This window comes from Hemitrygon akajei, chromosome 15 (assembly GCF_048418815.1).
Source record: "Hemitrygon akajei chromosome 15, sHemAka1.3, whole genome shotgun sequence".
Taxonomy (NCBI): Eukaryota; Metazoa; Chordata; class Chondrichthyes; order Myliobatiformes; family Dasyatidae; genus Hemitrygon; species Hemitrygon akajei.
Genome location: NC_133138.1, coordinates 11041453 through 11055016, shown reverse-complemented (window position 1 = coordinate 11055016; position 13564 = coordinate 11041453). Strand labels below are relative to the sequence as shown.

Below are 13564 nucleotides of genomic sequence, written 5' to 3'. Positions count from 1 at the left end.
GTTGATTTATAATCTCAGTTTTAGTTGTTTGTTATTGATGCACATTCCTCGCTGCAAAGCAGCCAAGGTTTAACTTCCTTATCCAGGTGTCTTCAGTTTATGCTTTATCCCATGGTTATTTATTTGGTTAACAACTTTTTTTTTTTGCAGAAAGAGCCTGAAGTACAATCCAAACTATGATAACTCAAAATACATGCATTTTAATTTACCATGCACAATCAGATATTGATACGTTCGTCATGTTTAACGGCAATAATGAACTAGTTCTCACCACTGCTTGCCAGCCCTCGCCACTTCACTTACCACCTTTGTCTGACTCTGTGTCATTCTATTTGCTATGTGTCTGGTGTTACTGTTCACCTTGCCAGTGGCTTACCGTCTTACAGTAAACAGAAAATTATGCAAATACTTAAATTAGACAGCATCTATGGAGAGAAGAACAGAGGAGATTAATATTTATTTTTCATTATAAATTAGCACATTGATGTAAATATTGCTATAATGTCAGTATTTATTGCCTTGCACTAAACTGTCCCTTGAAGGTTTCAACCCTAAAAATATGAAGTCATTCACTTTAGAATGTTGAACTTGAAGACAGAATTGCAGGATTCTTAACAGTGTGGAGGAACAGAGGGATCTTGGAATACAGAACATGTCTTATGAGGATAGGTTGAGCAAGCTAGGACTATTCTCTTTAGAGCAAAGGAGAATGAGAGGTGACTTGATACAGGTGTACAAGATCGTAAGGGGCAAAGATTGAGTGGATAGCCAGATACTTTTTCCCTGGGCAGAAAAGGCTAATATCAAGGGACTTGATTTTAAGGTGATGGGAGGAAAGTATAAGGGGGAATGTCTGAGGTAAGATCTTTACACACAGTGATGGGTGTGTGGAACACCCTGCCAGGGTTGGTGGTAGACACATTAGGGATATTTAAGAAACTCTTAGATGGACATATGGATGACAGGAAAATGGAGGGCAATGTAGGAGGGAAGGGTTAAATTACCGTAGATTCCGGATTTTAAGCCGCTACTTTTTTCCCACATTTTGAACAGCTTTGAACTCTGCGGCCTTTAATACGGAGCGGCTAATGTATTATTTTTTTTCATGCCGTCAAAAACATTTTGCCTCGTAACAGTAGACCAATAAAATTGATGAGTAGTTCACAGAGGTCCAATGAAATTGTACGATAAATCAAGCGCACTTTCACAATTAAATTATTGTAAATCAGTCATTTGTACTCACCCTCATCAACATGGAAAACACTCGAAGAAAAGCATTGTGCTGCCTTTATGGCAGTTATTTAGTTTATAATATTTTCGCTTAGTAATTCATTTGTTAGTTAAAGTTAGAACTGTTTTAACTATATTTGTTTTCTGTACTACATCGCGGGATGCTATGACGTCACACCCGGTTTCGCCGCGTCTTGTGGGATACCGGTTTGCGATAAACGGGACGGTGGGGGGAGCGGCGGAGCGAAAACACTGCTGTTAAGTTAAAGGCGATCAATAACTTTTCCTGGTAGGCTGCAGTATATATATTTTTTACCAGTCGTTAGGAGATATTGGAATGTTGTTCAGTAAAGAAGTATACGCAACGTATATTTAAAAGTAGCCGCGTTACAGGCACGGTTCGAAAAAAAGCATTTGCAATATGTATTTGTTTATGTTACCATATGGATTTAATTAAAAGTTAAAAAATCCTCACGTGTAATATCTTTCTGTGTAAATATCTCATATTACAACGTGGGACACCTGCGGCCGAAAATCCGGTGCGGACTAAAATCCGGTGCGGCCTGTACAAGTAAAAAATTGATTTTATTTCTAAAATTAGAGCCAGCGGCTTTTAATCAGGTGCACTCTGTAGTCCGGAATCTACGGTAGTCTTGGTGTAGGTTCAAAGCTCGGAACAACACTGGGCTGAATGGCCTCTACTGTGCTATAATGTCCTATGTTTTAAAACTTCATTTCTTTCATTTGTTAACTTATAAAACAGAAAATTATGTGTTGAGATCCAGAAGTTTTCTTTGTTGCACCCTAAAGAGAGACAACTTGTGGAATCAGGTTTATAGTTGCTTTATAGTGTTACAGTAGCATTACAAGTGCACAGATATAAATATTAGAATAGAAGTAGAAATAATTAAAAAAAGTTACCACAGTCATTACTCACTGAATGTGGAAGTCTAAGTATAAGGAAGTGAACCTTATTAGAAAAAAAATAGAGAAACAACAAAAGTACCCCAACTTTTGTTATATTTTTATAATGAACGTAATGCAAAAATTATTTGTATCTTATTTAATAGTGGAAAAAGCTCTGGTGTATTCCTGATAGCGGAGGCAGAGATGGGCGCCGTGGTAGCAGAGCAGTTAGTTCAATGATGTTACAGCTTGGGGCTTTCCGGAGTTGAGAGTTCAATTCCAGCGCTGTCTGTAAGGAGTTTGTACGCTCTCCTCGTGAATCACGTGGGTTTCCTTCAGGTGCTCTGGTTTCCTCCCAGGGTCCAAAGACATACCAGTTAGTAGGTTAATTTGCCATTGTAAATTGTCCTGTGATTAGCTAGGTTGTGCGGCTCGTTGGGGCAGAAGAGTCTGTTCCATGCTGTATCTCTAAATAAATAAAGGTGTTAAATGATCTGTTGTTGGAATAGAAGTTTTGTTTTTAATCTTTAATGATGATTGTAACAGAGTCTTATACAACCTGATTTAATTGACCCCTTTTTGATACAGTGGATTCTGGTTAATTGGGACAGTATATTTTGGCCCAATTAAGCAGCTGCCCCAATTATGCACAGTTTCGTGGAAATAGTTAAAAAGGTATAAAACTGTGTGTTAGTTCCTAATAGTTATTAACGGAGGAATGCATCCAATGTACGCTAGGAGTCCTGATGAAGGATCTCGGTCTAAAACGTTGACTGTTTACTCTTTTGATAGATGCTGCCTGGCCTGCTGAGTTCCTCCAGCATTTTGTGTGTGTTGCAAAATCAGACACCTAGTGTAGAAATGGACTGCCTTCATACATTGCTTTCAAAGATTGCTACCTCCAAATTTTAATTTTCATTGCAACAAATGATTGTCAATCCCTTCAAATTCTTCATAGTTCCTAACTTGCTGAAGTCGTGAAATTGTTTCATTTTCACTCTTGCCCATTTCTGGCATCTCCAAGCCTGAACACTTGAAATTACAGTGTTGATGTGAGTAGTTCAGCTGCTGTGTGGTAATATGTGGGCCTCAGGGCTTAACACTGTTTCCATGCCATTCCTTGGGTCTGTCAGTAATTTCTCTGTTGGTTGACATAGCATTTGAATCAAGTGGTCTCTCTCATCACCTCCGTATGATGGAAGCCACTTTCTCCCATCATTAGTAGTCTATCCCAGTCCAACTACATAGATTCCATGGCCAAGAAAGCTTACCAAAACCTCTGCTTCTTCAGGAATCTAAATAAATTTGGCATTGCCCCATTGACCCTTGCCATTTTTTATTGATGAACTGTAGAAAGCATCCTATTTGGATGCATAACAGCTTGGTATGCCAACTGTTGTGCCCGTAATTGCAAGAAACTGCAGAGAGTTGAGACAAAGCTCACAGAAACCAATCTCCCCTCTGTGGACTCTGCCTATACTTATCGTAGCCTCAGTAAAGCAACCAGTAGAATCAAAGATCCCACCACTTGGGCATTCTCTTTTCTCCCCTTTTCTGCAAAGGAGAAGATACAAAAAGCCCAAAAGCATGTACTACCAAGCTCAAGAAGAGCCTCTATCCCAATAAGGTTCCTTAGTATGATAAGATTGTCTCTTGAACTCATAATCTATCTCATGATCTTTTGGGCAGAAAGTACAAAATCTTGAAAGGGTGTACCACCAGACGTAGACTGCTGTAATAAGACTATTCAATAGTTCCCTAGTACAATAAGATGGACTCTTGATCTCACAATCTACCCCGTTATGTACTTGCACTTTAATGTTTACCTGCACTGCACATTTTTTTTTAGCTGTAACACTTTATTCTGCAAAGCTATTGTTTTATCTTGTTCTATCTGAATGCATTATGTAATGAATTGATTTGTATGAACAGTGTATAAGACAAGTTTTTCCCCGTATCTCGGTACACGTGACAATATAAACCAATTCCGATTCCATCAATTTTTGGCTGAACATGCTTAAATTCATGTTCCCATTGCTGAGCTTGTTACTATAGTGAGATCACTGGGGTGAGGAGAGCTTTACAGTCAGATAAAGAGAGGGAAGACAGCAGATTTCATTACATCTATTGGGAGGTGAAGGGACAGAAGTTGGGATCTGGTCAGTCATTTAAAACATGAAGTAGGTGGTGCCAGTCCCTAACCATGCACCATCTTGTGGTTCTGTGCAGCTGCAAGACTTACCTGAACCTGCTTGATACTACCCTTCACTGACTTCCTCTCCACATGTAGTCGTGTGTGATTTGTTGCTTGATCTGCCCAAGTTCCTGGAGCAGAGTAGGAAGGGGAAGTTTCATACTAGGTACCCAATATAACAATGCTGATAATATGAATGCCTTTTTTTTTTAGACCTTTAATACAGGTGTCCCCAGTTTTTCAAACGTTCTCTTTACATCAACTCGCTGTTACGAAAGACCTACATTAGTTACCTGTTTCCGCTAACAGAAGGTGTTTTCTCTGTTACGAAGAAAGGCAGCGCGCGAAAAAAATAGCCTCTGTGCTTTACTGTATGTCGATTTATTTTGCAAGATGACTTCTAAGGTACCTGTATCGGAAAAGCCTAAAAGAGCTCATAAGGGTGTTACACTTAACGTAAAACTAGACATAATTAAACATTTCGATCGTGGTGAAGGAAGTAAGGACATTGTCCGCGCATTGAATTTGCCTGCGTCCACCATTCGCACTATTTATGTGCAGAGAGAAAGAATTTTGAAAGCTGCTGATGTTACTGTTGGTTCTGCTCGTAGCAAAGTGGTCTCTCTTAGTCGGCATCCAATAATGGATAAAATGGAAAGTCTTGCTTGAGTGGATTGATGGGTATACAAAGCGTGGTGTTCCGTTAAGTTATCTTATACTTAAGGAGAAATCAGTCAGTCTTTTTAATAAGCTGAAACAGAAAGTACTGGACGGTGGTGATGAAAGTGTTGCGAAAGTGGAATTTAAAGGCAGTCATAGGTGGTTTGATTGGTTTCTGAAGTGAGGGCAGCTTCAGAGTTTAAAGTTTACTGGAGAGAGTGCTTCGGCTGATACTGAAGCTGCCAAAAAGTTCCCAGCAGAACTGAAGAAAATAATTACAGAAGATGGTTATTCATATAAGCAAGTGTTTAACTGTGACGAAACTGCAGTTTATTGGAAAAAATTGCAGAGCAAAACATTTATTTCGATAGAAGAAAAGCAGGCTAAGGTACACAAGGCATCAAAGGACAGGTTTACCCTAATGCCTATTATTAACGCCGCTGGTGATGCTGTCCTTAAGCTTCTACTAGTGTACCATTCAGAAAATCAGAGGGCACTTAAAGGCGTTGATAATAAAACATTTCCCGTTGTGTTCTGTTCACATCCAAGTGGTTGGAATACCCAAGTGCTTTTTTCTGAGTACATGAGTGGATACGTTGGTCCCTTTGTTGAAAATTACTGTAGAGAAAATAACCTCGATAATAAGTGTCTTGTGATTGTCGATAATTGTGCAGCTCATCCACCTGGCATTACGGAGTTGCGCAACATTCGTGTTGCGTTCTTACTGCCGAATACGACATCGTTGCTGCAGCCGTGTGACCAAGGCCTAATAGCCACAGTTAAGGCTTACTATATGCAAAATGTGATGCGTTTTATTGTAAGTACCACAGAGAGGGCAACTCCGAGGCATCTTTGCGAGAGATCTGGAAAGAGTACGATATAAAATTGGCAATCGACAACATTGGCGATGCTCTCGATAGGCTAGCAGTCTCGATGAGAAATGGTGTTTGGAGGAAACTATGTCCCGAAGCAGTGAACGATTTTAAAAGCTTCGAACCATCAACAATAATTACGGCAATAGTGAGTTTGGCTAAGGAGGCTGGGTTTGTGGAAGTTGACGAAGATGATGTTAAAGAGGTTTTGGCATCCCATGACCAAGAACTGACAGATGAAGAGCTGATACAATTGGAAGAGGAAAGGATAACAATTGAATCCGAACGCAGTAGCGAACAGCACAGAAGTGAAGTCGTCCAGGAACTGAATGTGAAGCAATTGTGTGAGATTTTCGCTGCAATTAACAACGCTGCAATGACTGCAGAAAAGTATGAATTTAATTTTGAAAGGGTACTTTGGTTTAGGGCAGGTTTGCAGGATGTTTTGAGTGCTTACAAAGAACTGTATGATAGAAAAATGCGCAAGGCTAAGCATCAAGCATACTGTCGTTTTTCAAGCCTTCCACATCAGCCACAGCAGACGATGAACCTTGACCTTCGAAATTGAGGCAGGTAGATATAGAAGAAGGCGACCTGCCTGCCCTGATGGAAACAGACGATGATGAGATGACACCCCAGTCTCCTCTAACTTCCACCACCCCAACCTCCGACGACTGAGCCTAATGCACCATCATCAGTGTGCTCGCTGTCTTCCCGATTCCAGTAAGTGAAACTACACTTATTTCTACTTTATATAGGCTGTGTATTTTTATGTGTTATTTGGTATGATTTCTTATTTGGTTTCATTTGGCAGCTTCATAGATTAAAGTTTACTCGAGAGTGCTGCCGAGTGCGCATGCGCCGAATGTTTCTGCCGAGAGCATATGCCCTGAGTGTGCTGGTGAAAGCGCTTGTGTGAAAGTTTTGCTACGGTGGACAGTACTGTACTGCATTGATTGCAGAAAAGTATTTCTACTTTATATAGGCTGTGTATTTATCATAACATTCCTGCTTTTACTATATGTTACTGTTATTTTAGGTTTTATGTGTTACTTGGCATGATTTGGTAGGTTATTTTTTTGGATGTGGAACGCTCACAAATTTTCCCCATATAAATAAATGGTATTTGCTTCTTCACTTTACGACATTCCGGCTTACGAACCATTTCATTGGAACGCTCTACCTTCGAATCATGGGGGAAGCCTGTATATTCATTGGTTGGAATGCATCCTAAGCACATGCTGTATCAGTGTACCTGTTATAATATGGTGACATGAGTATTTGCATCCTGAAGCCTGGATTATTGATCCAGGTACTCGCGTTTGGATGCTACTATGATATTAAAGTAAGTCAGGAATTATAAAAATCATTATATATCAATTACAAAAACCATGAAGTGGCATAGTAGCATAGCGCTTAGTGCATTTGTTTTATAGTGCCACTGATCACTGATAGGGTTTTGATTCCCATTGCTGCCTGTAAGGAGTTTGTACGTTCTTCCTGTGGTTATCGGTTTGTTCTGGGTGCTGCTGTTCCTCCCATATTCAAAAGACATACGGTTGGGATTAGTGAGTTGTGAGCATGCTATTGTTACGATTCAGCAACATTGAATATAGAATTGAGACAGGTTTGTTTTATAAACAAATAAAACTTTTATTAAACACTGCTTTAAAAAAAAACCCAAAAGTAAACAAACGACGAACTTAACCGGAAGTCAGCTGCTATACGGCAGCTCGAACAGTCCTTAAACGAGAAATACGAACACAGTTCTTAAAAGCAGTAAATGCAAAAGACCAAATGATTTACACAGTCAATTAGGAGAGACTTTCCTAGAAGTAATGAATTTCTCAACGTCACAACGTTACTGCTGATCCCAGCCGAAATATGCCTTGCCCGAAGGAAATTAAAATGGCTTAAAGGCACTGACCTTTTCTTGGCGAAATGCTGCATCCAGCTCTTTCTGCTCACAATGCAGGAGCTATCTCGGACGCAGGTTACTAATTCCTTGAACGAATGAGGATCAAGTAAGGTCGAACCTGGTTTGCCACCAGCACCACCAACTTTTCTCAAACCTTCGGGTTTTCCATACTTCAATAAATTCTTCACTCTCTGACTGGACTTTAACTGGCAGTGATTTTCAGAACTGCCGGCACAACGATTCTTGCAGTAGAAATTAAAACTCCACTTTTAAAACGAAACTGTGTCATAAAATCAAATACGCAACAGAACGGAGTCACTGACGAATTAAGCCACAAACTGACCTGCGTCACAGCGAGGCGTGCTCCTTTTATACCTGTTGAAACAGGCCATGACATGACCTCTCACTGGCGGGGAAATTACATCACTCCACCATCACAAGACCATTACATCATGCCCAGCAGAGCCTCAGTTACATCATGGTCATGTGACAGTCACAAGACTCCAGGACTGGTTGTTGTAACAAACTATCTGATTTGCTGATATAGTTCAGGGAAGATTTATTTGGTTTGGCCTATGACTCCAGATCCATTAACATGATTGTTACCCATTTCCTTGAATTGAGGAGTATATGGGGATGCTCAGATGAATTTGGGGATTTTCATGAAGTTCACATTGTCATGGACATTTTAAGTTAAATAAAAAAAAGTTTTCAAACTTAATGTGCCTGTAATATGCATATTTTAGCTCTCAAGTGCAGGTAGTCAAGTGCAAAGCTTGTTTTGCCGGTACTTGCAAAATACCCAGGGTGAACCACCCAGTAAGGAGAAATCATTTCAGCCAATTTATAATCTGCTGCTATATAATTTAACTGTCTGGCAGCATTTAACTTTGAGGTACAGTACCTTATCAATTACATCTAGAAAGTTGAGTAATCAAGATGCAGAACCCTGGATGACTTTCTGCCTTTATCTTCCACTGCAATCCTTGATAATTTATGGTTGTTAAGGCCACTTGGAGAGTCCCAGTATTTTTCCAGTCGGGGTTTTTTGTTCTGCACAGGACTATGCCATCAGCAAATTCTTATAAATTTTTGAATAAAATGTTATAGGGTTCTATAGAAACCTGTTTGTAAAAGATTCTACTTGTTTCTGTATTTTCAAGTCAGATTGGGAAATAAGTATCATCGCATTGGGAATTGTTTTCTTCAAAACTGATCTGTCATGTCAAGAAGGTGGGTGGCAAACTATCATTTGGAAAATAGTAGTGTATTTTGAAGAAGTTTTGTTACTTTAAAAATGTATTTTGATATTAGTAGGACATATTCACACTGATGTTTGGGTTCCTGGTTTCGAGTAAGGTAAGGAGAGGTTGTATAGAACCTGTCCTTCTCGTAAGAGGACAGAAGAAACATTGAAACCCAGAGAAATGTTCCAGCACTTTATTAATAAGTTATGACTTTTGTATTTGGGGAATGACTTGGGAGGTTGCAACTTGATCAGTCGGCTGTTGTATATGATAAGTGGAGGCAGAAAGTACAACTTGGAAATTTGATGAAGCAAAAAGGGATTAATTAGAACTAATTAATGCCTTGCAAGTATTGACTGAATTCAGCAAAATATTTTTTCTTATTGTAAATTTGCTCATTTGAAATGCAAATTATTTAGTTTGTATTTGGCACTCGAGTGTAGGAATGAAAGCCAATATATAATAAACCCCTATGCAGGTACTGCCCAGAAATGCAAAGATCCTATAGGAACCCACAGTTCAGTGATTTAAAGCATTTCGTTGTTTCTTACGTCCTTTTGTGTACCAAACAACTCCCCTTTTATAAAGGTCTCTGAAGTTTGACTTTGTGAACTTAAGTAAATTCTTCTGTTTTTCTTTGTGACTAGACTGACTTGTAAGCTGATTGACAATAAACTGCAAATCATAAGACCATGAGATGACAAGACATAGGAGCAAATTAGGCCATTCAGCCCATCGAATCTGCTCTGCCATTCCATCATGGCTGGTCCCGGATCCCACTTAACCCCATACACCTGCCTTCTTACCATTTCCTTGAATGCCCTGACCGATCAGGAAAATATCAACTTCCACATTAAATGTACTCATGGACTTGGCCTCCACCACAGTATGTGGCAGAGCATTTCACAGATTCACTACTCTCTGGCTAAAAAAGTTTCTTCTTGCCTCTGTTCTAAAAGGTCACCACTCAATTTTGAGGCTGTGCTCTGTAGTTTTGGATTCCCCCCCCCCCCCCCCCCCCATAGGAAACATCCTCTCCACATACACCTTAAACAGTCTTTCAACATTTGGTAGCTTTCAATGAGATGTCCCCTGTATTCTTCTAAATTCCTGTGAATACAGGCCCAGTGCTGCCAAACGCTCCTCTTATGTTAACCATTCATTCCTGGAATCATTCTTGTAAACCTCTTTTGGACTCTCTCCAATGACAACGCATCCTTTCTGAGATACGGGGCCCAAAACTGTTGACAACATTCCATGTGTGGCCTGACTAGTGTCTTATAAAGGTTCAGCATTATCTCCTTGCTTTTATATTCTATTCCCCTTGAAATAAATCCCAATATTGCATTTTCCATATTTACCACAGATGACTCCTATAAATTAACCTTCTGGGAGTCTTGCGCGAGGACTTCTAAGTCCTCTGCACCTCTGATGTTTGAACCTTCTCCCCATTTGGGTAATAGTCTGCACTGTTGTTCCTTTCACCAAAATGCATTAGCATACATTTCCCAATTCGATCTGCCACTATTTTTTACCCGTTTTTCCAATTTGTCGAAGTCCTGTTGCAATCACAGTGCTTCCTCAGCACTACCTACCCTCTACCTGTCTTTGTATCATCTGCAAACTTTACCACAAAGCCATCAATTCCATTATCCAAATCATTGATAAACAATGTGAAAAGTAACAGTCTTAATACTGACCCCCGAGAAACACCACTAGTCACTGGCAGCCAACCAGAAAAGGCCCCTTTTATTTCTACTCTCTGCCTCCTGCTTGTCAGCTATTCCTCTGTCCATGCTAGAGTCTCTCCTGTAACACCATAGGATTTTATCTTGTTAAGCAGCCTCATGTGTGGCAGCTTATCAGATGCCTTCCAAAAATCCAAGAAAATGACACCCACTGCCTCTCTTTTGTCCACCCTGCTCTTTATTTCCTCGAAGAACTCTTAACAGATTTGTCAGGCAAGGTATCCCTTTACAGAAACCATACTGACTTTGACTTATTTTATCATTAGTCTTCAAGTACCCTGAAACCTCATCCTTAATAATAGATTCCAACACTTTCCCAACCACCAAAGTTAGGCTAACTGGCCTATAATTCCTTTCTTTTGCCTTCCTCCCTTCTTAAAGAGTGACATTTGTAATCTTCTCGTCCTTCAGGACCATGCCAAAATCAAGTAATTCTTGAAAGATCATGACCAATGCATTTGTTATCTCTTCAGCTACCTCTCTCAGGATTCTGGGATGTAGTTCATCAGGTCCAGGTGACTTATGCACCTTAAGATCTTGGAGTTTGGCAAGCACTTTTTCCTTTGTAATAGCAATGGTACTCACACCTGCTGCCTCACACTCATGGACCTCTGGCACCCTGCTAGTGTCTTCCACGGTGAAGACTAATGCAAAGTACCTATTAAGTTCATCTGCCATTTCTTTGACCCCCATTACTACTTCATCACCATCATTTTCCAGTGGTCCAATAACAACTCTCGCCTCCCTTGTTGCTTTATATTGTTGGCTAGTTTGCCCTTGTATTTTCTTTTTTCCCTTCTATAGCTTTTTTTAGTTGTCTTTTGTGGATTTTAAAACCTTCCCAATCATCCAACTGCCCACTTACTTTTGCTACCTTATATGCCCTTTCCTTGGCTTTTATGTAGTCCTTAACTTCTCTTGTCAGCCACGATTGTATATCCCTGCTATTTGAGAACAGCTTCTGTGGGGCATATCTATCCTGTGGCTTTTGAACTCTTCCCGGAAACCAGCTGTCTCTGCTCTGCTGTCATCCCTGCCAGTATCCTCCTCCAGAACACTTGGGCAAACTCCTCTCTCATGCCTCTAATTCCCTTTTATTCCATTACAATACTGATACATATGACTTGCGCTTCTCCCTCTCAAATAGCAGTATTCAATTCAATCATATTATCAATGACTCCTAAGGGTTCCTTTACCTTAAGCTCCCTAATAAGATTGGATTTATTACACAGCACCCAATCTAAGATGGCCTTTCCTCAAGTAGACTCAAGCACACACTGCTCTAAAAAGCCACCAATTAGGCATTCAACAAATTCCCTCTCTTGCAATCTGACACCAACCTGTTTTTCCCACTTCTTCTGCATTTTGAAGTCCCCCGTTACAATTGTGGCATTATCCTTATTGCATGTCCTTTCCAGCTCCCTTTGCAATCTCAACCCCACATATTGGCTACTATTTGGAGGCCCGTATATGATTCCCACAATTATTTTTTTACCCTTCCAGTTTTTTATCTTTACCTAGAAGGTTTCAACATTCTCTGACTCTCACCTCTTCCTAAATATAAAGTTCCATCTCTTACTAACACCACCGCCTATGCCTTCCTGCTGGTCCTTTTCATACAAAGTATACCCTTTGATGTTAAGCTCCCAACTATGGCCTTCTTTCAGCTACGATTCAGCAATACCCAGTCTGTAATTGCACCACAAGTTCGACCACCTTATTCCAAATGCTATCTGCACCTTCAGTCCTGCATTCTTCGCCCTTTTAGATTTTGCCTTTGTAACATCATGAAAGATCACAGTCATCCTGCTCATAGATTGTTTGTCTCATTTCCATCAGGGTGTAGGCTACATGGTATCCATGCCAGGACCACCAAACTCAAATACAGTTACTTTCTCCAAGCAGTGAGGCTGGTCAACACCACCACCCAGTGACCCACCCCTCCATACCCCAACCACCACTACTTTATCATTTCCTGTCAGTCATCTTATGTACAGATACTCCTGTGCCCAGCATTACTTCATGGACATATAATCAATCTAGTATATATGATATCTTATGTATGTATGTATGTATGTTTGTTTGTTTGTTTGTTTATCTATCTATCTATCTATCTATCTATATAACCATATAACCATATAACAATCACAGCACGGAAACAGGCCATTCCGGCCCTCCTAGTCCGTGCTGAAATCTTAATCTCACCTAGTCCCACCTACCCGCACTCAGCCCATAACCCTCCACTCCTTTCCTGTCCATATACCTATCCAATTTTACCTTAAATGACACAACTGAACTGGCCTCTACTACTTCTACAGGAAGCTCATTCCACACAGCTATCACTCTCTGAGTAAAGAAATACCCCCTCGTGTTTCCCTTAAACTTTTGCCCCCCTAACTCTCAAATCATGTCCTCTCATTTGAATCTCCCCTACTCTCAATGGAAACAGCCTATTCACGTCAACTCTATCTATCCCTCTCAACATTTTAAATACCTCGATCAAATCCCCCCTCAACCTTCTACGCTCCAATGAATAGAGACCTAACTTGTTCAACCTTTCTCTGTAACTTAAGTGCTGAAACCCAGGTAACATCCTAGTAAATCGTCTCTGCACTCTCTCTAATTTATTGATATCTTTCCTATAATTCGGTGACCAGAACTGTACACAATATTCCAAATTTGGCCTTACCAATGCCTTGTACAATTTTAACATTACATCCCAACTTCTGTACTCAATGCTCTGATTTATAAAGGCCAGCGTTCCAAAAGCCTTCTTCACCACCCTATCT

At 40.2% G+C, this 13564-nt stretch overlaps 1 protein-coding gene across 9 annotated transcripts in view; it reads left to right on the top strand.

Annotated features, from left to right (window-relative positions):
• The window catches only part of LOC140739160 (rap guanine nucleotide exchange factor 6-like), a 374285-nt gene that overhangs the window by 116394 nt on the left and 244327 nt on the right, over positions 1-13564 (top strand). The window lies entirely within an intron of this gene.